The sequence below is a fragment of the Pleurodeles waltl genome, chromosome 2_2 (genome assembly GCF_031143425.1).
Source record: "Pleurodeles waltl isolate 20211129_DDA chromosome 2_2, aPleWal1.hap1.20221129, whole genome shotgun sequence".
NCBI classification, from domain to species: Eukaryota; Metazoa; Chordata; class Amphibia; order Caudata; family Salamandridae; genus Pleurodeles; species Pleurodeles waltl.
This window is the reverse complement of record NC_090439.1, coordinates 145,135,715-145,160,092: the sequence shown is the minus strand read 5'-3', so window position 1 is coordinate 145,160,092 and position 24,378 is coordinate 145,135,715.

Below are 24,378 nucleotides of genomic sequence, written 5' to 3'. Positions count from 1 at the left end.
TTTAATCAGGGCAGACAACACTCTGGTCAGCACTATTGAGAACATTGGTTGTGACATTGCTCTGCCAAGCCCACTGTCACTTGGAAGGAGCCAGTTGCCAGGAAATGGAGCACAGAAAGGACTTGCACAAGAGTGGAGATCCCGGTGGGGTGACGGATAGCAGATATCTGGTCAGGCTCCAATTGGGCACACAGCTCTGTGATTGTGGCCCTGTCCAGTCTATAGGTGAAGAGAATGTGCCTGTCCTCCATTGTTGCCAAGTCCACCAGGGGTCTGTACACAGGGGGATGTCTCCATCTCCTATTCATCTGCAGTGGTTGCAAGCTATGGGGCAAAACGGTGAGCAGCTGGTCCATATCTCCTATTTCCAAACACTACACTTCATTGCATGTTGTGATTGTAACAGTATACTGTTGGATATGTACAAATGGTGCTTATGTGTACTGTGATGCAGTTAGGTGCCATGGTCTGCCCCCCCTGAAATGGCGTCCGTCTGTCCTGTATGGAGGGACATGTGGAAATGAGGTAATTCCGCTGATGTTGTGCGCCACTGTGGGAGGCGGTCGAGAACCGCAGTGCAACTCCTCATTGGTTATTATTGGGCCCTATGGTTTACAGTGGCCAATGGTGATGTACGCCGGCGGTGATGGTATGCACTGCCGTGGACGTGACCACCATTTTCTATCTGTTCACTCACTTGCTACCTGACCTTCAACAGGAGAGAACCTACACTGCATGTGCTGCAGTGACCTGTGTCTGGAATTGACCATGGCTCGTATAATTGGGAAAGGGCCCCTGCCTTCACCGTGGCAGAGTTGGAGAGACTGGTGGATGGGGTCCTACCTCAGTACCGAATGCTGTATGGGCTTCCAGACCAACAGGTAAATATACACTATGAGCACGATGCGTGGGGCATGACTGCATGGAGTACTGTTTGTGAAGGCCTTGTGTAGGGGGGGGTTGGTGGAAGGGCTCTGGGCAGTGTGCTGCATGTATGTTTGGCCATGTTTGTGCGTGAGGAGATGTGACGGGCTAGGGTGGGCCATGAGTCCAACAGGCAAGACGGTCTGACTGATACCTTTACGTATGTGTATTTCTCTGCAGGTCAGCGCCCATCAGAAAAATGGTATATGGCGTGCTATTGCCAAGGATGTACGGACCCTGGGGGTCTACGGCAGGTGGAGCACCCTCTGTCAGAAACAGTGGGAGGACCTGTGATGCTGGGCATGGAAGACTGTGGAGGCCCAGCCGGGGATGGCCTCCCAACGAGGAAGGGGGGCCCGTCCAACCCTGGCCCCCCTGATGGCCCACATAGTGGCGGTGGCCTGTCCGGAGATAGATGGGCGCTTGGGGGCATCACAGCAACTACAAGGCAGTGAGTACAGTGCCCCATTATACTACTTGCGCATGGTGGGGTGGTATCGTGGTGGGGGATGAGTCCCTGTGGGTGCCCCTAGGCCAGGCCGGACAATGCAGGGTAGGTCCCATGTTTGGCAGGGTCTGATATAAACTTCCTTCAACCAAGCTAGTAGGCATCCACTACTGGGCAGGGGTCTTTGGGTCTCAGGTATGGTGCAATTGGCATTAGGGCCCTCATTCTGACCCTGGCGGTCGGCGGAGAGACGGCGGTCGGACCGCGAACAGACCGGCGGTATTAAAAATGGCATTCTGACCGCGGCGGTCCCCGCCGCGACCGACCGCTACTTCTCCGCTCCGACCGCCGCGGCGGTCATGACCGCGGGGCTGGAGTTTGCGCACTCCGGCCCCGCGGTCGTCCCAAGACCGCCAAGGGTATTATGACCCTGCCTACCGCCGCGGTTTCTTGCGGGCGGGAACCGCCGTGCGAACCATGGCGGTAAGCACTATCGGGGCCAGGGAATTCCTTCCCTGGCACTGATAGGGGTCTCCCCCACCCCCCACTACCCACCCGAGTCCTCCCCCCACACCCTCCACCCCCCTGCCACCCCCCAGAGGTGGTACGAACCCCCCCCCCCACCCCCACCCCGACATGCACATACATGTACCCCGACATGCACACACCCCCAACATGCACATATACACACCCCCTACACACACATACACAACGGGGACACATACCCGCACACATACATGCCGACATGCGCACCTGCCGAACAGCACACATTACCCATAGACACAACAGCACCCCTCTACACACTCACACGCACACCCCCATGCACGCACACATCACACAACACCCCCCTACCCCCTCCCCTCACGGACGATCAACTTACCTTGTGCGTTGGTCCTCCGGGAGGCGACGGGAGCCATAGGGACGTGACCGCCAACAGAAGACCGCCAACAGAAGACCGCCACACAGAAATGTGGGTCGTAATTCTGGGGGCGGTGTTCTGCTGGCGTGGCGGTGGAGGTTGACCAGTCTCCACTTTTCCGCCGACCGCCAGTGTGGCTGCTGGCGGTTTTCCGGCGGAACGCTCCCAGCGGTCAGAATGCGCACAGCGGCACACCGCCGCGGTCGGCGGTCTTCACCGCGGCGGTAACTCGGCGGTCTTGCGAAAAGACCGCCAAGGTCAGAATGAGGGCCTAGGTGTCCATGTCCATGGGCTGGTGACTAACATTGTGACTGGTAGTGCATTGAATAGTGTGTAGGACTGTTCCCTGTGTGTGTGTGTCGTGTACGCCAACAGTGGCGTTGTTGCCGCCATTGACCAAGGGTATCCTTTGTTTCTCCCCCCCTTTCTGTTTTGTCACCCTGTCCTTATGTGCATTAGCATCATCTGGTGGAGGAGCAGAGGCACCGGCAACGGAGGGGGCTGCATCCCACAGGGCCCAGCCAGCTGAATCCACCGACGGTGAGGGCACCAGTGGGACGGAGGGCGAGGGAAGCACAACGACGGAGGCTGGAGTGGACAGTTTGGACAGTGATACTTCCTCCGATGTAAACTCCCTGGTGGTGGTGGACACCTCTGTGCCCTCCCCAACTACAGGTACAGCCGCCACCACCATACCAGCACCACCATCCCAGCAGCCCATCAGCGTGTTTCCCATGCCCGCTCACCCAGGAGGGTGGGCATCTCCTTCACCCCAGGCACCTCAGGCCCTGCCCCAGTTAGCCCTTTTGCCCTGAGTGAGGAGGCTATTGACCTCCTGAGATCCATTTCTGTTGGGCAGTCAACCATTGTGAATGCCATCCAGTGGCTGGCAGCCCAAATACAACAGACCAATGCATTCCTGGACGGCATTCACTTTGGCATGGCGGCCCAACATAGATCAATCCAGGTTCTGGCCTCCTCTCTGATGGCAACCATTGTCCCTGTTTCTAGCCTCCCCCTCCAACTTCCTCTATCAAATCCCATTCCCCTCAACTTCAACCTATCCCAAGCACACAGGCAGACCAGCATGCACACAAGACAACACACAGGAGTGGTTCAGGCAAACACAAGCACCACACATCATCCCACAGGCACTCACACAAATACCATCCAGATGCAGAAATACCAACATTCACTGTCTTCACTGAGTCTCCCTCCTCCTCGGCATTAACCTCCCTCCCAGTTGCGTCTACACTCACACCTGCATGCACTACATCCTCATCCACTCCCATCATCACATCACGCATTTCACTACATGCCCCTCACTGACAGTCACCACCCCCACATCCATGCACACATTCCCTGTGTCCTCTCCCACTGTGTCTGTGCCCCCTCCTCCCAAGTGACACAAACGCAAGCACTCAGACACTCAACAGCCATCCACTTCACAACAGCATCCACGCCATGCACCTGCACCCAAAATCAGCATACAGACACCTCCTACAACCACTTCCTCTTCCTCCACTACCAAACTTTCACCCTCTTCCCGCCTCAATGTCCCTAAGAAGCTTTTCCTCTCCACCGTTGACCTCTTCCCTCCCACTCCCCCCGTCCTTCACATCGGGCCAGGGTGGTCGGAACCCAGGCGAGCACCTCAGCCACCCAGTCCACGGCCACAGTAGTGTCGATAGCAACTGCAGGTGGGAGAGGATACCGGGCACCAAGCAGCAACACTGACAGGGTACCTGCCCCAGGTGCATCTAGAAAGGGCAAGGAGGCACCATCAGTTGCAGGGGGGAGGGGAAAACCCTGGCTGCTGAGAGGAAGGGGAAGGGCCTGCACCAGCAGGCATGAAGGACAGAAGGCCTGATGCTCGGACTCATTTGGAGCCCCCACCACAAACCATGGTATTTCAGCCATCCGAGGCTCCAGGGGAAGGGCTGGAGCCTCCCCCACCGGTGCAAGCACCGCCACCAGCACCACTGCAGAAGCAGCAGCCCCAGTGGGCAGCCACCGTCCGAGGCTGCAGGGGAAGGGCTGGAGCCTCCCCCACCACTGCCAGCACCTCCACCAGCATGACCACAGGCACCGCTGCCAGAAGCAGCAGCCCCAGTGGGCAGCCGTCCAAGGCTTCAGGGGAAGGGCTGGAGCCTCCCCCAGCACTGCCAGCACCGCCACCAGCACCACTGCCAGCAGTAGCAGCCCCAGTGGGCATCTGTTTGAGGTTGCAGGGGATAGGTTTGAGCCTCCCCCCACCACTGCCAGCCCCGACACCAGCACCGCCACTGCAACCACTGAGCAGCCGTCACCGCCGGGGGACTGCGTGTAGTCCTGCCTTCTTGGGCTGTTGTGCATTTTGGCCCCTGAAAAGCATGTGGGTCTGACACCCAGGTGAGAGACTGTGACCTTGCACTCCCCAAGATCTGCATCGCAGGGCACAATTCCCCCTCCAGAACCAGTGGAAGAAGCCATCCACCCACCCCATCCTTCTTAGGATGAAGCACACTGGGCACAGGGCCCCCTCCAGAACCAGTGGAAAAAGCCATCCACTCTCACCTCATCCTTCCCAGGATGAAGTACACTGGGCACAAGGCCCCCTCCAGAACCAGTGGAAGAAGCCATCTACTCACCCCATCCTTCCCAGGATGAAGCACACTGGGCACAAGCCCCCTCCAGAACCAGCTGAAGAATCCATCCACTAGAGAGACTGTGGCCTTGCACTCCCCAGGACCAAGCAGTGGGCAAACCACCCACTTGAGAGACTGTGGCCTTGCACTCCCCAGAACCAATATGTGGGCAAACCGCCCACTTGAGAGATTGTGACCTTGCACTCCCCAGGACCAAGCAGTGGGCAAACCACCCACTTGAGAGAGTGTGGCCTTGCACTCCCCAGGACCAAGCAGTGGTCAAACCACCCACTTGAGAGACTGTGGTCTTGCACTCCCCAGGAGCAATAGGTGGGCAAACCACCCACTTGAGAGACTGTGACCTTGCACTCCCCAGGACCAAGCAGTGGGAAAATCACCCACTTGAGAGACTGTGGCCTTGCACTCCTCCAGTGTAGAAAAGAAGTCTCTTTCGAGCATTGTTACCCCCACTTTTGGCCTGTTTGTGAGTATATGTCAGGGTTTTTTTACTGTCTCACTGGGGTCCTGCTAGCCAGGACCTTAGTGCTCATAGTGAAAACTCTATTTGTCAATGTGTTTTATATGTCTCACTGGGACCCCTGCTAACCAGGGCCCCACTACTCATAGGTTGTGGCCTGAATGTGTTCCCTGTGTAGTGCCTAATTGTGTCACTGAGGCTCTGCTAATCAGAACCTCAGTGCTTATGCTCTCTCTGCTTTTAAAATTGTCACTGCAGGCTAGTGAGCATTTTTACCAATTCTAATTGGCACACTGGAACACCCTTATAATTCCCTAGTATATGGTACCTAAGTACCCAGGGTATTGGGGTTCCAGGCAATCCTTATGGGCTGCAGCATTTTTTTTGCCACCCATAGGGAGCCCAGACAATTCTTACACAGGACTGCCACTGCAGCCTGAGTGAAATAACGTCCACGTTATTTCACTGCCATTTTACAATGCACTTAAGTAACTTATGTCACCTATATGTCTAACCCTCACTTAGTGAAGGTTTGGTGCAAAGTTACTAAGTGTAAGGGCACCCTGGCACTAGCCAAGGTGGCCCCGCATAGTTCAGGGCAATTTCCCCAGACTTTGTGAGTGCGGGGACACCATTACATGGTCAATACCTATATGTGGCTTCACAAGGGTAACTCTGAATATGGCCATGTAACATGTCTAAGATAATGTAATTGTCCCTCCATGCCAAATCTGGTATTGGGGTGCCAATCCCATGCATCTCTAGGGCTTCAGCATGGACCCCGGGTACTGCCAAACTAGCTCTCCGGGGTTTTCACTGCAACTACCGCTGCTGCCAACCCGCAGACAGGCTTCTGCCTTTCTGGGGTCTGGGCAGCCCAGTCCCAGGAAGGCACAACAAAGAATTTCCTCTGAGAGAGGTTGTTACACCCTCTCCCTTTGGAAATAGGTGTTAAGGGCTGGTGAGGAGTAGCCTCCCCCAGCCTCTGGAAATGCTTTGAAGGGCACAAATGGTGCCCTCCTGCATATGCCAGTTTACACCTGTTCAGGGATCCCCCAGCCCCTGCTCTGGTGTGAAACTGGACAAAGGAAAGGAGAGTGACCACTCCCCTTTCCATCACCACCCCAGGGATGGTGCCCAGAGATCCTCCAGTGTGTCCCAGACCTCTGCCATCTTGAATGCAGAGGTGTGAAGACACAATGGAGGCCTCTGAGTGGCCAGTGCCAGCAGGTGACGTCAGAGACCCCTCCTGATAGGTCCATACCTGATAAGGTAGCGAATCCTCCTCTCAGGGTCTCTCCTGTGGGTTTCTCTTCAGATAACGAATGCAAGAGCTCACCAGAGTTCCTCTGCATCTCCCTCTTCGACTTCTGCCAAGGATCAACCGCTGACTGCTCCAGTACGCCTGCAAAACTGCAACAAAGTAGCAAGACGACTACCAGCAACATTGTAGCGCCTAATCCTGCCGGCTATCTCGACTGTTTCCTGGTTTTGCGTGCTCTGAGGGCTGTCTGCCTTCACCCGGTCAATGGAATCTTCCCCCTTCAGGAATCCTCTGCAACAACTTCATCATCCTCTAACCTCGGATCAACCACAGTCTGCTCCAGGAACCACTGTAACTACAACAAGGTATCCACAAGGGATACTTTTCTTCTGCAACCTCAGCTCCAAGTCAGCAACTGCAACATTTTTCATGGTGTGCACACTCTGGGAACTCCCTGTCTTCATCTTGGACTAGAAGGACCGAAGAAATCTCCTGTGGCGTGACAGAGTCTCTCCTCTACTCCAGCAAGTACCTTCCAAGACGACGACCGGTACCCCTGGACTCCCCTCACAGTGACAAGTGTGCCTTTAAGGACACAGAGGGTGGACATCATCGATATAGACTGCCCTGAGGTCCTGCTGATGCAATTTGGAGGAGGTAAGTCCTTGCCTTCCCAAAGAGCGGCAGTACCCCTGTGTACTGCATCTTCTCCACCTCCTGAGGCCTCTGTGCACTATTTGCAAAATTCCTTCATGCACAGTCTGGCCCATGTCCCCAGCACTCCATCCTACGATGTTTAACTCGCTGAGTTGTTCTCAGGTGGCGTGGGACCTTCCTTTGTTGTACTGCATCAACTGCATTTTGCACCTCCTTTGTCCCCATGTCCTGGGACTCCCGAGGGTGCTTGGTGGCATCCTGAGGGTTCTCTAAAGTGCTGAGAGCCCCTATTCCTCCTCAAACAGAGTTGAGGCTCCCAGGTCCCTCCGGGGTCCACCCACTGTCATTTTGAAACAAAATGCACTTTTGTCATAGCCAAGGCTTGTTGGTGACTCCCAACACGAAATCACATCTGCAACAATCTTCACATTGTGGGACATCCTTTGCATCATGCAGCAACATGTTGGCATCCTCCTAGGGTGCATTTCTGCAGTCTTTGACTAACCATGGGCTCTATTTTTGCACCCTCTTCTGGGTTGGCAGGGGCTCCTGCCCTTCCAGGAATGGGACTTCTTTCAACTTATGGATGTGGTCCCCTTCTTTTGCAGGTCCAGGAATCCAGCAGTTGTCATTTGCAGACTTGGTTGGTTCTTGCATAATCCCAATCATGAGGTGTAGTGTGTCCTAAGGAAACTTGCAGTACTTTACTCCTCCTTTACTGGGCTCTGGGATGGGGTCATTTACTTACCTTTACTGTATTCTTACTCTCCCAGCAATTCTGCACACACTACACTTGTCTAGGGGGGAATTCGTGATTCGCATTCCACTTTCTTATAGTTTGTGTTGCCCCTGACCTATTTTCTCCCATTGCAATGATAGCATTTCCCATTGTTTGCATTGTTCTATGAATTATACTTCTTGGTATATGGTCTAAATTGCCCCTAGACCTATTTCTCCCATTGCATTCTATAGGATGTCCTACTGTTTGCATTGTTCTATTACTATTTACTTGTCTAATGTTGGTGTCTAGTGTATATATTGTGTATAATACTTACCTCCAGAAGGAGTATTGTCTGTGAGATATTTTTGGTACTGTGTCACCCAAATAAATACCTTTATATTTGGTAACACTAAGTATTGTCTTTACTTGTGTATAAGTACTGTGTAACTATAAGTGGTATTGCAGGAGCTTTTATGACTCCTAGTTCAGCCTAAGCTGCTCTGCTATAGCTACCTCTATCAGCCTAAGCTGATAGAACACTACTACATTTCACTAACAAGAGATAACTGGACCTGGTATAAAGTGTAAGTATACAAGCCAGCTACAGGTCATTAATCTATCCTCATTCTATGTACAGGTCATTTGCAATGGCTGTACATGTTTCAAACAATACATATCTTGTCTGTTGTCATGCCCCTGCCCTCTCCATCCTCCCCTTCCTGATCCATTATGCTACAACTCTGCTTCCTGTCTATCCATTATGGTCAGCTTTCTGTCCTTGCCTCTTTCCTCTCTGCTCCCTGTTGTTCAGGTGCATGGCCCTGTCCTCTCCCTATTGCTTTCCGTGGTCATTTGTGCTGCTCTGTCATCCTGCTTGCTGTGTGTGGTGTAATGTGCTCCTGCAACCCCTGATGCTTGTCCTGTAAGGTCAGTTTGGTGCCCTTGCCCGTCTCCCCTCCTGCCCTTTGTTATTCAGCTCCACATGCCTGCCCCATTCCTCCTTCCCTCCATGATCCAATATACCATACTAGCCAACTTTTTGAACTTGGGAGGAGGGAGATTTTGTATTGATTTTCCCCATGTTCTTATATTGAAAAAGAGGAGGTTTAAGGCAGGAGACAGATAAAATAAAGTATTTTTGGTCTCAGAAACATCAGGTGTCTTCTGACTGAATTGGATATGTTGGCGTGTATGGTTGTCCTGCCACTGCCTCTTCGTTCTGCCCTTAATTTTCTGTATACTACCACAGCCTCTCTTGCTTGTTCTGCATGGTTGGTATTTTGCCCCTGCCACCTTTCCCATGCCCTCCATGGTCTGTTGTGCTGCCACTGCTCCTCCTACCTTCCCAACAAGGTCAACACGTTGCCTCTGCGCTCTCCTCACTGCCCCCAATTATACAAGCCCATGCCCCTGAACTCTGCCTCCCCACAGTATTCTAATAAACAACTAGATTGCTAACATTCTACGGGGCATATCTACAAGAAAGTGGTGCATCAGCAATGATGTGCCACTTTTTTTGCGCCCCCTGTGCCATTCTAACATCATCATGGTAGTGCCGTATTTACAGTACGGTGGACCATGGTGCACATTAGCACAATAACGTAAAAATGTTTTACACTGTTGTGGTGCATAGATCGTATAGCGACAAAAATGATGGTGCAAGTCCAGTAATGCATGGGAGGCTCTTTGGAAACAATGGGAGTGTCACTTTAATGTCTGCCTTGGGTATGAGTTTAAAATGACAGGAAAAATGATGTAGGAAATCTAACAAATTTCACTGCACCATTATTCTGGGCCTCCTAACGGGGGAACTCCCCCCCTTGCATACATTATGGCCAGGGCAGGCAAAATGTAGCGTCAGCGGTTACAAAATGGCACAATACTTGCATTTTGCCACTTTGTAAATCTGGCACAGGGAAAAGACCTCTTTGATGCCACCTTAGCATAAAGAAATGATTCTAGGGCGATGCAAGGAAGTGCTAGAGACTTTTAAATATCCCCATTTTTTATTACAAAAGTGTGGCACGCCTGACGCCATCTTAATGTAATTAAACTGTAATACCTAAAGCAGTTCCTTTACAAATTATAAAAATGAGAGGGTCTTATTCCCATTGAATTTATGGTTAATGCTCTAAAAAACTAAAATGAGGACATTTTCTGAGTTCTCAAATAGCAACAAAGCACCTTTAAATTATTTGCTATCTTTATGCTTTTCTGTGCAGTTGATCACTTGATTATGTGTGACACTTAGGGAAGAGGATGTTATGGCCAGACTGCAGGCATTTGCAACTGAGGAACCAGGTTTGAGTTTCAATATCAGCTTGACATCTTGTGAATCTGGGCAAATCACTGAATCTCCCGATGTCTAAAACCAACGTGAATGTGTTCTTGTGTAAAGTAATTGATGCTCATGTAAAGACTCCAATACCTTCGGGTCAAGTCCATGCTATATAAAAATGCAAAAAAAAAAAAAAATGAAGGTCCTGATTTTGTTTTTTCTTTTCAATGGGATTTGGTTTTTGGCAGATGAGGTACCGAAATCCCATTGTTTTTAATGTGATTTAGATTTTGGCCAATGGGATATCGTTCCCCGTTGTGACGGAGAAATCACTAAGTCGAGATCTAAATCATTCCCTAAGTGTTTTGCTTACTTCTGTCATTGGGCAATACCTGGGCTACAGTTGGGTAATATTTGTGCTACATTTAGGGTATTTTTTCTCTGGTGGCCATCTTGGGGAACCTATTTGGTATGAATGAGTTCTTAATTTACCACAGTATCTTCAGTAGAAAATGCTTGAATTTTTCCACTTCAATTCCATCAAGATGGGGTTCAGATTTGTCATACTTTTGGCATAAATTCTTAATGCTAGCACTCTAGTTGCTTGCTAGAATATTGTAGTAAAAACAGTGTGAATTTACAGAACATATGCTCTAATTTTAGCTTCTGGAGCACCTTCCATAACCTCTATGGGAAAATCATGAGAAAACAGTTTTCTCGCAAACACGATTCATGAAATCCCAGCAGAAGGATTTTTCACAGGGTCAGATCACCTTAGAACACCCCACAATTCCTAAAATTAGTATGTTACATCAACAAATGATTTATACTGTAACTAAAATCTGTTATCACCCTTTATACTTTCTCCTTTTTGTGACACTTAAACCCTGCCATTCACTACAATGCTTTACAATTGGGTCTATGTTTCAGAGTCCTGTAACGGCTGCCACAGCATGTTTTATATTTATATGCATATTTTCCTTAAAGTACATTTTTAAATACATTTAAGCTTTAGTTCTAATTTTCAGCATTTAGATCATTTAGGAGGTGCTATCATGTACATTGGTGCCAAGATGGCTGCCAATTCCTGGTTGAAATGCTGACAGCCAAGCAGATCTCACCATGAAGTCTGTGCTCATGCTACCCCAGGCATACAATTTGTTTTTCCTTTAATATCTCAAAAACCACTGGATGGATTTACAACAAATAATGAAAAGCATGCTTTTTGGTCCAAGAGCTACCTTACTGCGAAATGTGGTGTAATTCAGTCCAGCTGTTCGGGCTGTAGTCATGTTCAAAATCCCTACAGGAAATTGCATGGAGAAAATGTGTTTTGGGTTCCCCTTTTTCTCAGTCCCTGCAAGACGGATCACTCTAAAACTTTTGAGACAGCACCTGAATAGAGTGGCAAGCTAGTTTTGAAAATTTGAAAATTTCATGTAGATTTGCCAAATGGTGCCAAAGTGATAGTCAAAAGAAAAAACACTTTTCCTATGGAAACAAGGTCCCAACAATAATTACCTACTGGCAACTGCCAGTAGGTATATATATATATATATATATATATATATATATATATATATATATATATATATATATATATATATATATATATATATATATATATAAGCCTCTGAGTGCATGTATGAGTGAATGAATTAGTGTATGAATGAGGCTGTGGGTTTTCTTTCAAATGTTTTCATACTCTCAAATAGTTTTAGACCAATTCATGGCAATTCTCAAAAATGTGTGAATTTTCATGAATATCGCTCACTGTGACCCAAAAATTATATTAAACCTATAATTTCCCCCTAAAACACACCTATATCACACCCCTGGAGTCAGGGAACCTTCACACTGACCCTTTATGCCACTTTCAATTTGAATTTTCACCCTCAGGGACCTTGTCCCCTGAAATAAACTGGAAATCATAATTTTCTAGTTAGGTTACGGTCAGCCAATTGCAATGCTTCTTTTTGCATGCGTATTTGCAAATTTCACACATTAATCACAGCCAGGGATATATACACTTATTTGCTCTTGTATATCTCTTAAACTACTGAACACATATACACCACTTTTGTGAAGATTCATCAAACAATGCCAAAGATATAGGAAAGTCAAAAACCGCTTTTTCTATGGAAACATGGGCCCTCATTACGACCCTGGCAGTCGGTGATAGAGTGGCGGTAATACCGCCAACAGTCTGGTGGTAACTACCGCCAAATTATGACCATGGTGGAAAGATCTCCGAAAGGCGGTCCATGTGCCACACCGACCACCAGGGCAGAAACAACAGTCACCGCGGTGGTAGCCACCAACAGCCAGGCAGAAGTCAAAGTTTCACCCACCATATTATGAAAACACAATTCTCCACCTTTTCTGGGGCGGCACCAACACCATCAAAAGCCTGGCGGAAACACTTTACAGAAGTGAAAGGACTCACCATTGGAGACACAGGGAAGAACCACGCCGCCATGGAACCAGAACTACAAGTATTTCTGATGATATTCTACATTATGCTCCACCACGAACACCAACGACGGCGAAGATGACGACGGCGAGTACAGCCGCCTAGCACACAAGGGAGGGGGGGAGGATAACAAGAGTGACACACCCACAACACAAACCCGACACACATACACAATACACACAACCAGCTCCTCAAGAAAACAATTTATCCCCGTAAATTGACTGAATAATGCAAGGATAACAGAAATTTACTAAAGTGATTGTAATAAGATCAACGCAATATTAATAATAATTTTGCCAATGCAACAGATATGTACAAATGTACAAACAAGGGACACTGCCCAGTCCTCAGTTTACGGGGCTACATGGTCACAGGCCAAAGTCCAAGGCCCCACTCATTACCTGCAACAATACGGAGAGAACACTGCAGGGGAGTCAGTTGGGAAATAGGCAGGCACCTCAGGAGGAAAGGGGGCACCTCAACCGCATGTGGAAACAAGACCACTGGTTCTGGAGGGGGCAACATTCCCTATGCTTGGTCCTGGGGAGTGCAAGGCCACAGTCTCTGGAGTGGGTGACTTGCTCACTGGTTCTGGTGGGGGGCAACATGCCCTGTGCTTGGTCCTGGGGAGTGCAAGGCCACAGTCTCTTAAGTGGGTGAATACCACACTAGTTCTGGAGGGGGCAACATGCCCTGTGCTTGGTCCTGGGGAATGCAAGGCCACAGTCTGTGGAGTGGGTGACTTGCCCACTGATTCTGGAGGGGACATGTTGCACAGCAGCCCATGGAGGCTGGATCACATTGCGTCCGTCGGTAGTGATGGCTGCACTGTGGTGGTAGTAGTAGCGGGAGGCTCCTACTCAGCCCCTGCACCCTACTTTGGCTGAGCTGTGGTGGTGGTGCTGGTAGTGGGAGACTCCTACTCAGCCCCTGCTGCTTGCGATGGCTGCACTGCTGTGGTGGTGGTGGTAGTGGGAGGCTCCTGCTCAGCCCCTGCACTCACTGATGGCTGCATAACCACGGTTGGTGGTGTTGGCTCTGTGACAGCTGCTGGTGCCGGCTCCTTTCCTTTCTTGCTTGCTGGTGCAGGCTCCTTCCCCTTTCTGCTGGCTGGTGCAGGCTCCTTCCCCTTCTTTCTTGCTGGTGCAGGCTCCTTCCCTTATCTGCAGGCTGGTGCAGGCTCCTTCCCCTTCTTGCTTTCTGCTGCAGGCTCTTTCCCCCCTTCTGCTGGTTGGTGCAGACTCCGTCCCCCTTTTGCTTGCTGGTGCAGGCTCCTTCGCATTTCTGCAGGCTGGTGCAGGCTCCTTCCCCTTCTTGCTTTCTGGTGCAGGCTCTTTCCCCTTTCTTCTGGCTGGTGCAGGCTCCTTCCGCTTCAGTATTTGTGGCCTGGAATCCTTTCCACCACGAGGAGGTGCGGATGGAACTGGGCCAGTGGACTGTGTGGCTGAGGTGCTTTGCTGGGTTATTGATACCGTGGCCATAAGTGCAGGACGGGGGGAGTGGTAGGGAAGAGGTCAATAGTGGAAAGGAAAAGCTTTTTAGGGACTATGGGGCAGGAAGAGAGTGAAGTCATGGGACTGGAGGATGAGGGAGTGGTTGTTTGAGGTGTTTGTCTGCTGGATTTGGGTGCAGGTGCACAGTGGTATGTTTTTGTGAGGTGGATGACTGTTGGGTGTCTGAGTGCTTGCGTCTCTCTACCTTAGGAGGGAGGGATAGACACAGTGGGAGAGAACACAGGGGACGTGTGCATGGATACAGGGACAATGGCTGCCATCAGACAGGAGGCCAGAGCCCGGATCGATCTCTGTTGGGCTGCCAATCCAGTGTGAATGCCCTCCAGGAATGCATTAGATTGTTGCATCTCGGCTGCAAGCCCCATGGATGGCATTAACAATGGTTGACTGCCCTACAGAGATGGATCTCAGGATGTCAATATCCTCCTCACTCAGGGCAGCAGGGCTCACTGGGGCAGGGCCTGAGGTGCTTGTGGCTTAGGAGATGCCCACCCTTCTGGGTGAGCGGGCATGGGCAACTCGCTGTGGGGCTGCTGGGAGGGCGGTGCTGGTACGGGGGTGGCAGCTGTACCTGTAGCTGGGGTGGTCACAGAGGTGTCCACCACATCCAGAGAGCTCCCATTGGAGGAGGTATCAGAGTCTGTATTGTCCCCTTCAGTCTCCGCCGTGGTACTTCCCTTGCCCTCAGTCCCACTGGAGCCCACAGCGTCAGTGGACTATGCCTCCAGGGTCATGTGGGTTGCAGCTCTCTTCATCACCAGTACTTCTTCTCCTCCGCCAGATGATGCTAATGCGCATAAGGACAGGATGACAAAACAAAAAAGGGAGGTAGAGTAACAAAGGATACACTGGATCAATGACTGCACCAACACCATTGTAGCATACACAGCACCCTCACACACAGGGAACAGGCCTACGCACTATGCATTACACTACCAGTGATATTGCTAGCCACCAAGGCATGAGGAGGGGCACACACCGCTAACTGCAGCACACCTGGGATCCACACAGTCCTGGCCAGTAGTGGATGCTAACAAGCTAGGTAGGCATTATTTTCCCTTCAAACCCCTAGCCACCAGAGGACCTATGCTGCTATGTCTGGCCTGGCCTAGAGGCACCCAAGGACACACAACCACCACCCGGATACCACCCCACCAGGTGTAAGTTGTAATGATAGCCACTGTACTTACCCCCTTGTGGCTGCTGTGTTGCCCTGAAGCGTCCATCCAGTTCTGGATAGGCCACCGCCAGTATGCGGGCAATCAGGGGGGTCAGGGTTAGCCAGTCACCCCTTCCTCATTGGGAGGCCATCCCCAGCTGGGCCTCCGCGGTCTTCATGCCCAGCATCTCAGGTCCTCCCACCTTTTGCGACAGTGGATGCACCACCTGCCATAGATCCCCAGGGTCCACCTGTCCTTGGTGATGGCACGCCATGCGCCCTTCTTTTGATGGGCGCTGACCTGCAGAGGCAATACAGACAGGAGAACACCATTAGACAAACAGTCCAACCAGTTACACATATGGTCCACCATAACCGTCCAATGTGTACCCAGCCAGGAGGACATTCCTTCTCCCTTACACAATGCCTTCACACACACCTCATAGATGCATGCCACCTTCATCGTGCCCACAGGTTACTCACCTATTGGTCTGGAGGCCCATACAGCAATCTGTATTGGGGTAGGACCCCATCCACCAGTCTCTCCAACTCCTCCTCCGAAGTGAAGGCTGGGGCCCTTTCCCCGGTCACAGGCCATGGTAGGTTCTGTACACAGGTCACAGCAGCACATGCAGTGTAGGTCCTCTCCTATGGATGGTCAGGTAACAAGTGAGGAATCAGATAGAAAATGGTGTCACGTCCACGGCGGTGCATACTGTCACCACTGGCGTAGATCACCATTGGCCACTGTTCCCCATAGAGCCCAATATGAACCAATGAGGATTTGCACTGTGGTTAACGACCTCCTCCCGCCACGGTGCACAATGTCAGCGGAATTACATCACTTCCACCTGTCCCTCCACACAGGACAGGCGGACACCTTTTCGGGGGCGGCATCCCTATGGAATAATGCTCTGTCATAGAAGAAATAGGCACATACTGGACAAATCACACTGACGCATTACAAGTTTACAGAATGCAAACTATTGTTGTGGCTCCATTGTTCAGTTTGTGACAGGCCCCTCACTCTTTTGTCCCATAGATTCCAACCGCTGCATATGAATAGGAGATAGAGACATACCCCCATGTGCAGATTCCTGGTGGACTTGGCTACACTGGAGGACAGGCTCATACTACTCACCTATAGACTGGACAGGGCCGCAATCACAGAGGTGTGTGCCCAATTGGGACCTGACCTGATATCTTTTATCAGTCACCACACTGGGATCTTGTGCAAGTGCCATCAGTACTCTATTTCCTGGCAACTGGTTCTTTCCAAGTGACAGTGGGATTGGCAGCAGGAATGTCACAGCCAATGTTCTCAATAGTGCTGACAATAGTATTTCCTGCCCTGATAAAACAAATGTGCAGCTACATTGCCCCAGACTGAGGATTTGGCCACCGTGAAGGCTGAGTTTTCTACAATGGGACATATCCCCAATATAATTGGGGAAATTGACGGAACACATATTGCATGTGTACCCCCCCACCAGAATGAATAGGTGTTCAGGAATCATAACAGTTCCCACTCTATAAATGTGCAGATAGTGTGCTTGGCGGACCAGTACATCTCCCACGTCAATGCTAAGTATCCTGGGTTGGTGCATGATGCCTTGGTCCTGATGAATAGCTGCATCCCAAATGTGATCACCTAATTACAGAGGCACAGGGTGTGGCTAATAGTTGAGCCCTGGTTCCCACCCAATGTATGTTGGTGTATGGGTATGGTGTGGGCCATATAGCATAGTGTGTGGCAAAATGTTGTCCTTCAATAATTGCGGGTGACTCTGGTTATCTAAACATATAATGGCTGCTGACTCATGTGAGGAATGCCAGGACAAGGGCAGAAGAATGTTATGAGGCACATGGGCAAACCTGAAGGATAATTGTGAGAACCCATGGCCTCCTGAAGGCCAGGTTCCAGTGCCTCCATCTAACATGTGGATCCCTGTGCTACCCAGCCAAGAAGGTCGCCAGATAGTAGAGGCATGCTGCATGTTACACAACCTGGCCCTCAGACGCCATGTCCCCTTTCCGCAGGAGGAGGAGACTGGAGATGCTCCTGTGGCAGCAGTTGACCCTGTGGACAGTGAGGATGAGGAAGCAGAGGATGAGGACAACAGAACAACTGTGATACGTCAGTACTTCCAATGACACACAGGTAAGACAGTGTAACTTTACTTTTCAATGACTTTGGTAGTATTCTGTGTGTCATTGGCATGCTGGTATTTCCCAATTCAATGCCCACTGTGAGAAAGTAGCCTCTTTTTTTAGCATGGTTACCCCCACATTTGGCCTGTTTGTGAATGTGTTTGTGGGAAAACAGGGCTGATTGCAGAGGTCCCCTAACGTTTTGCCCACATTTTCCACTTTTTGCTGGTGTTTTCATGACTCTGATGGTGTCCTGGGTACTGCTAACCAGTCCCAGGGCCTGTGCTCTGTGTAAAATGGATATGCAAATTAGGCTAATTATAATTGGCTAAGTTAACCTACCTATAAGTCCCTAGTATATGGTAGGGCATGTAGGTTTAGGGACCACAGCATAGGTGGTGCACCCATAGGTGCGCTGCTGAGGTGCCCAGTGTCATTTTAAAGGTAGGTCTGCCTTGCTGGCTGCTTTTAAATTAAAGTTATATGCAAATTCGACTTTAGAATTAAAAGTAGTTCCAAAGTCTTGAACTGCCTTATTTTTACATATAAGTCACCCCTAAGTTGTGCCCTATGTGCCCCTAGAGCTAGGTGCCATGTCACTATACGCATGAACTTTATAAAAATAGTTTTATAAGCCCCGGTGAGGTAAAAACAGCCAAATTCGTTTTTCCCTCATTGTAGTAAATGGCCTTCATAGGCTAGAATGGGGAGACTTTATTTTAATTTTTAAAGTCTCCTTAAATGGTGCATACCAAGAGTTTGGTATCAAATTAATTGTTGTAATAAATCCCACAACTTCCAGTTGTTGGATTTAATATAACTTGTTCAGGTAAAGAGTTCTAAACTTTACCTAAAAAGTTGCCAATTTCAGCCCTGCATTGTTTTTGCTGCTGTGCTCTGATTGGCCAGCCTTTAGCAGCCTGGCCAGGTTGCCTTGATGAGGTGTGAAGTGGCCTGGCTTCACACAAAGGAATCTGCCTGTGGGAGGGAATCTCCCCTCAGCAGATGGTGAGGCAGGAAGGGGGAGGGCAGCCAAACTGGTCTTCAAAGGCAGAGAAGGACATTTGGAGCAACCAGCAACACCCCCACATCCTGCAACCCCAGATAACTAGGTGTCCCTCGATTAGATTAGGAGAGGGCAAGAGAGGGGTGTATTTATGATGTTTAGCCACACCAGTGGGTGGGCTCAGCCAGATGTAACCTCCAAAAATCAGATTCAGCCATGATGGATTTTTGGAGAATGTTGCCTCCTGGGATTGATTTTTGCCACACTTCCAAGAAAGTGGTCATCCCAGGGGGAAGGACCCTGCATCTGATTGGAGAACCAGGACCCCCCTGCTTTTCACCCAGGAGCAAGGATAAAACTGGCAGACCTGCACCCACACCTCAGTTTCCTACCACATCCAACAAGGAAGAGCAACAGAAGAAGAAGGACTACCCTGCTGGACCCCTGGCCTGCATCTGGAACCTGCACTCAGAAGGACTGCACCAGCTGCACACCTGGGCTTCACCACAAGAAGGACTTTGCCTGGCTTCAACTGGTTCAAGGAGGGACTCCCTGTTTGCTACAGGTGAAAAGTTGCTATCCAGAGTCCCCTGCACCAACTCCTGAAGAAAGCGACCAGCTGACCACTGTCCAGTGGCCAAAAAGGAGTTTACGCCAGGTGCATTCTGGGAGTTTTAGTCAGCACCCCCCAAGGACCAACTCAGAACTTCTGGACCCTTTGGGTGAGCTGTGGACCCCAAAAAGAACCTTAAAAGGACATCTGGGAGAAGTTCCAGAAGTTTGGAGAAGTATGGACAACTTTTGTAAAAAAGCTCCATAGAGGGAACGATCTGCCGCGGCAACTCTAGCCGGCTTGCCTCAAATGCGACCCGGCCTGATTTGCTGGTTTGTCCCGGTAAAGAAAATCTCTGAAAAAGAGACTAAGTCCGAAGGTAAAAAGTTGACCGGGACCTTCCAGCCAGCGTATCCGAGGAGGGCTCCAGGGACGTCGGATCAAGATCCAGGTTTACCCCGGTCGAAGGATTTTCACCTCGAAAAAATGACTAGTCCGAAGATAAAAATCTCCACCGAGGATTCCAGCATCCAGGAGGTCCAGGAGGTCGGATTGGACTGGCAGGTTCGTCCCCCTGAAGAAAATCTTCGAAAAAGAGACTAAGGGGGTCATTCTGACCTTGGCGGTCCATGACCGCCATGGCGGAGGGCGGCGGAAGCACCTCCAACAGGCTGGCGGTGCTTCCTGGGCGATTCTGACCGCGGCGGTAAAGCCGCGGTCAGAAAAGGGGAGCCGGCGGTTTCCCGCCGGTTTCCCGCCGGTTTCCCGCTGGCCCAGGGAATCCGCCATGGCGGCGCTGCTTGCAGCACCGCCATGGGGATTCCGAGCGCCTTCCCGCCAGCCTGTTTCTGGCAGTGTCCACCGCCGGCACCAGGATGGCGGGAACGGCTGCCGTGGGGCCCCTGGGGTCCCCTGCACTGCCCATGCCACTGGCATGGGCAGTGCAGGGGCCCCCTAACAGGGCCCCACAAAGATTTTCACTATCTGCTGTGCAGACAGTGAAAATCGCGACGGGTGCCACTGCACCCGTCGCACCCCTTCAACTCCGCCGGCTCCATTCCGAGCCGGCTTCATTGTTGAAGGGGCTGTCCCGCTGGGCCGGCCGGCGGTCTTCTGGCGGTCGCCCGCCAGCCCAGCGGGAAAGCCGGAATGGCCGCCACGGTCTTTTGACGTGGAGCGGTCTTTCGGCGGGAACCGCTTGGCGGGCGGCGACCGCCGACCGCAGCGGTCAGAATGACCGCCTAAGTGTGAAGGTAAACTTTTAACTGAGGCCTCCCGCGGCCTGTAGCCAAGCAGGGCTTCATCGCGGTCGGCCTGAAACTTTGACTTTGTCCCGGTCGAGGTGCAACCAGATGACCCTATTGGCGCTTTTTGTTTCTAGGCGCTAAAAAAATTATAATTCTTTAAAAATTCATATCTCCGGTTCCCCTTATCTGATTTTATTCATTTTGGTGTCATTTTAAAGATAAAAATATGTTCTATTTTTATAAATTGGTTTTGGATTTTTAAACTGTTTCCTATGTTTTATTTGATTACTGTTTTGTGATATTTGAATGCTTTACACTCTGTCTCCTAGGTTAAGCCTTGACGCTCGTTGCCAAGGTACCAAGGGTTGAGCTGGGTTTAATTTACTGAGACCTAACTGGACCTTAGTGGAGGTTAGTGGCCTGTTGCTAAGTGCAGGTACCTACCTGCCCTTACCAATAACCCATTTTCCAACAGTGTGTCAGTGTGTTTTTGATGTGTCATTGGGATCCTGCTAGCCAGGACCCCAGTGCTCATATTGAAAACCCTTCATGTCAGTGTGTTTTGCCTGTCTCACAGGGATCCTGCTGGCCAGGAGCCCAGTTCTCATAGTTTGTGGCCTATGTGTGTGTTGTCAGTAGTGCTTGACTGTGTCACTGGGGCTCTGCTAACCAGAACCCCCGTGCTTATGCTCTCTCTGCTTTTAAATTAGTCACTATAGAGTAGTGACTTTATTTAACAATTTCAATTGGCACATTGGAACCCACTTATAAGTCCCTAGTATATGGTACCAAGGTACCCAGGGCATTGGGGTTCCAGGAGATCCTTATGGGCTACAGCAGTGCTTTTGACACTCATATGGAGCTCAGACAAGCCATTTCACAGGACTGCCATTGCAGCCTGTGTGAAATCGTGCACACACTAGTTCACATCCATTTTCACTGCACTTAAGTAACCTATATGTCTAACCTTCATTTACTGAAGGCTAGGTGCAAAGTTACTAAGTGTGAGGTCGCCCTGCACCAGCAAAGGTGCCCCCACACAGTCCAGGGCAAATTCACTGGAAATTGTGAGTGTGGGGACGCCATTACACACATGCACTACATATAGGCCAATCCCTATATGTAGCTTCACAATGGTAACCCCAAATATGGCCATTTATGGTGTCTAAGATCATGGAATTGTCCACCCATTCTAAAGATGGTATTGAGGAGCCAGTTCCATGCATCCTGAGGGCTCCACCATGGACCGCTAGTACTGCCAAACCAGCTCTCTGAGGCTTGCACTGCAGCTACAGCTGTTGCTACCTCACAGACAGGGTTGGCAGTGTCAGCAGGTGACGTCAGAGCCCCCTCCTGATAGGTCCATACCTGATAAAGTAGCCAATCCCCTCTCAGGGCCATTAAGGGTCTCTCCTGTGGGTTTCTCTTCAGATTCTACTTGCAAGTTTTCGGCAGGAATCCTCTGCAACTAATATTTCATCCTCTAACCTCGGATTGACTGCAACCTGCCCCAGGAACCGCTGTAACAGCAACAAAGTATCCAGAAGCGCTACTTTTCCTCTGCAACTTCAGCTCCAGGCAGCAACTGCAACAGTTTTCACAGTGTGCATGCTCTGGGGACTCCCTGTCTTGAACCTGCACAAGAAGGACTCTTGCAGGTTCCTTCTAAGTTGACAACCAGTTCTCTTGGACTCCTCTCCTGGTGATGGGCATGCTCCTCGGAACGCAGGTGGTGGACCCCTTTGACACAGACTGTCCTAAGGTCCTGCTGTCCAAATTTGGAGGAGGTAAGAGCTGGCCTTCCCCGTTTGTAATAGTACCCCTGTGCACCGCATCATCTTCACCTCCTGAGGCCTCTGTGCAATATTTGCAAGAATCCGTCATGCACAGCCTAGCCCAGGTACCCGGCACTCTATTCTGCGATGCTCTACTCACTGAGTTGTCCTCCAGCGGCGTGGGACCTTCTTTTGAAGTGCTGCAACAACAGCAATTTGCACGTTCTTTGTCCCTGTGTCCTGGGACCTCCAGAGGTGCTGCCTGGTCATCTGTGGGTTTCCTCCAGTGTTGGGAGTCCCCTCTGCCTCCTCTGTCCTAGTTGAGGCCCGAGGTCCACCCTGGGTTCAGGCAGCGCAACTTTAATGCAAAACGCAACTTTGCTTGATGCAAGGCTTGTTGGATGAATCCAGTGCCGAAACTCGCCTGCATCAAATATCTCTTCGTGGGACATCCATTGCATCATGCAGGAACCTGCAGCCGTCTTCCTTTGGTGCATTTCTGCAGTCTTCATCAAACCGGGGACTATTCTTTTGCACCTTCTTCTTGGTTGGCAGGGGCTCCTGTCTTTCCTGGAACTTCTTCTTACTTATTGACTTGGTGTGCTCTCTTTGCAGGTCTTCAGGTCCAGGAATCCACCATTTGTTGTTTGCAGTCTTGCTTGGTTCTTGCAATATCTCAAATCATGACTTATATTGTGTCCTAAGGAAACTTGCAGTACTTTACTCCTACTTTCCTGGGCTCTGGGGTGGGGTATTTAATTCACCTTTGTGGTATTCTTACTCTCAAAGTGATTCTCCACACACTACACTTGTCTAGGGGGGGATTTTGTGATTCACATTCCACTTTCTTAGTATATGGTTTAAGTTGCCCCTAGACCTATTTTCTCCCATTGCATTCTATAGGATTTCCTACTGTTTGCATTGTTCTATGACTATTTACTTGTCTAATTTTGGTGTATAGTGTATATATTGTGCATATTACTTACCTCCAGAAGGAGTATTGTCTCTAAGATATTTCTGGCCTTGTGTCACCCAAATAAACTACCTTTATTTTTGGTAACACTGAGTATTGTCTTTACTTGTGTATAAGTGCTGTGTAACTATAAGTGGTATTGCAGGAGCTTTTCATGTCTCCTAGTTCAGCCTAAGCTGCTCTGCTATGGCTACCTCTATCAGCCTAAGCTGCTAGACCACTGCTACATTTCACTAACAAGGGATAACTGGACCTGGTATAAATTGTAAGTGTACAAGCCAGCTACAGGTCATTAATCTATCCTCATTCTATGTACAGTTCATTTGCAATAGCTGTACATGCTTAAAACAATACATATTTGATATACATGACATACTCAAAATCGATTTTTTTCAAAGGGTATTTATTGAAGTGCTAACATTTAGGGGGAAAGTGCAATGAAATGGGGTGATGATGGGGGAAAGTCCAGGGTATTATTCCAGTATGTTTGTAGCACAGGTGCATTGTCCAAGGGGACATAGGAAGGGGAGCAATGGCAGTTTAAGTTGGATAGGGGACCTGTTTGGGACACCAGGGGGACAATCAGGAGAGTCTCATTTCCTGCCAGGGGTCTTGCCAAGTGTCTCTGGCTTCTGTCTAGATCGCAGGGAACGTTTGCAGGGTGGTTTACCTTCAGCAGGGGGAGGGGTGCTGCTGGCATGTGAGTCCTGTGGTGGGGCCTCCTGGCCACTAGCGGCAGCGTAAGTGCAAGGCTGTTCAGATGACTGGCCAGTGGCAGGGGCCCGTTGGTGTGAGACTGCCTCCCTCATAATGTGGGCCATGTCTGCCAGCTGCTGTGGAGATCAGGGTGTTGTTGATGGCTTGCAAGTCCTCCATGATCCCCTAATACTGTCACTCCTGCAGCCACCTGTTCTCCTGCACGTTGTCCAGTATCAGGCCCATCGTGTCCTGGGAATGTTGGTAGGCTCCCAGGATCTCGAAGAGTGCCTCCTGGAGAGCCCCTGGGCCATTACTCACCCCAGCAGTCCTCCCAGTGTCCCTGGTGCCCTGTGCATCTTTCCCCTGAACCGTGTGCACACTGCCACTGACCCCAGGTCCCTGATTGTCTTGGTGTTATGCCATTAATTGTATTTGACCAATGACTTTGTGTTTCACCACTGTGCATATTAGTTGTTCAATGTTCATCAGGAGCACATTACATTCTGTATTTA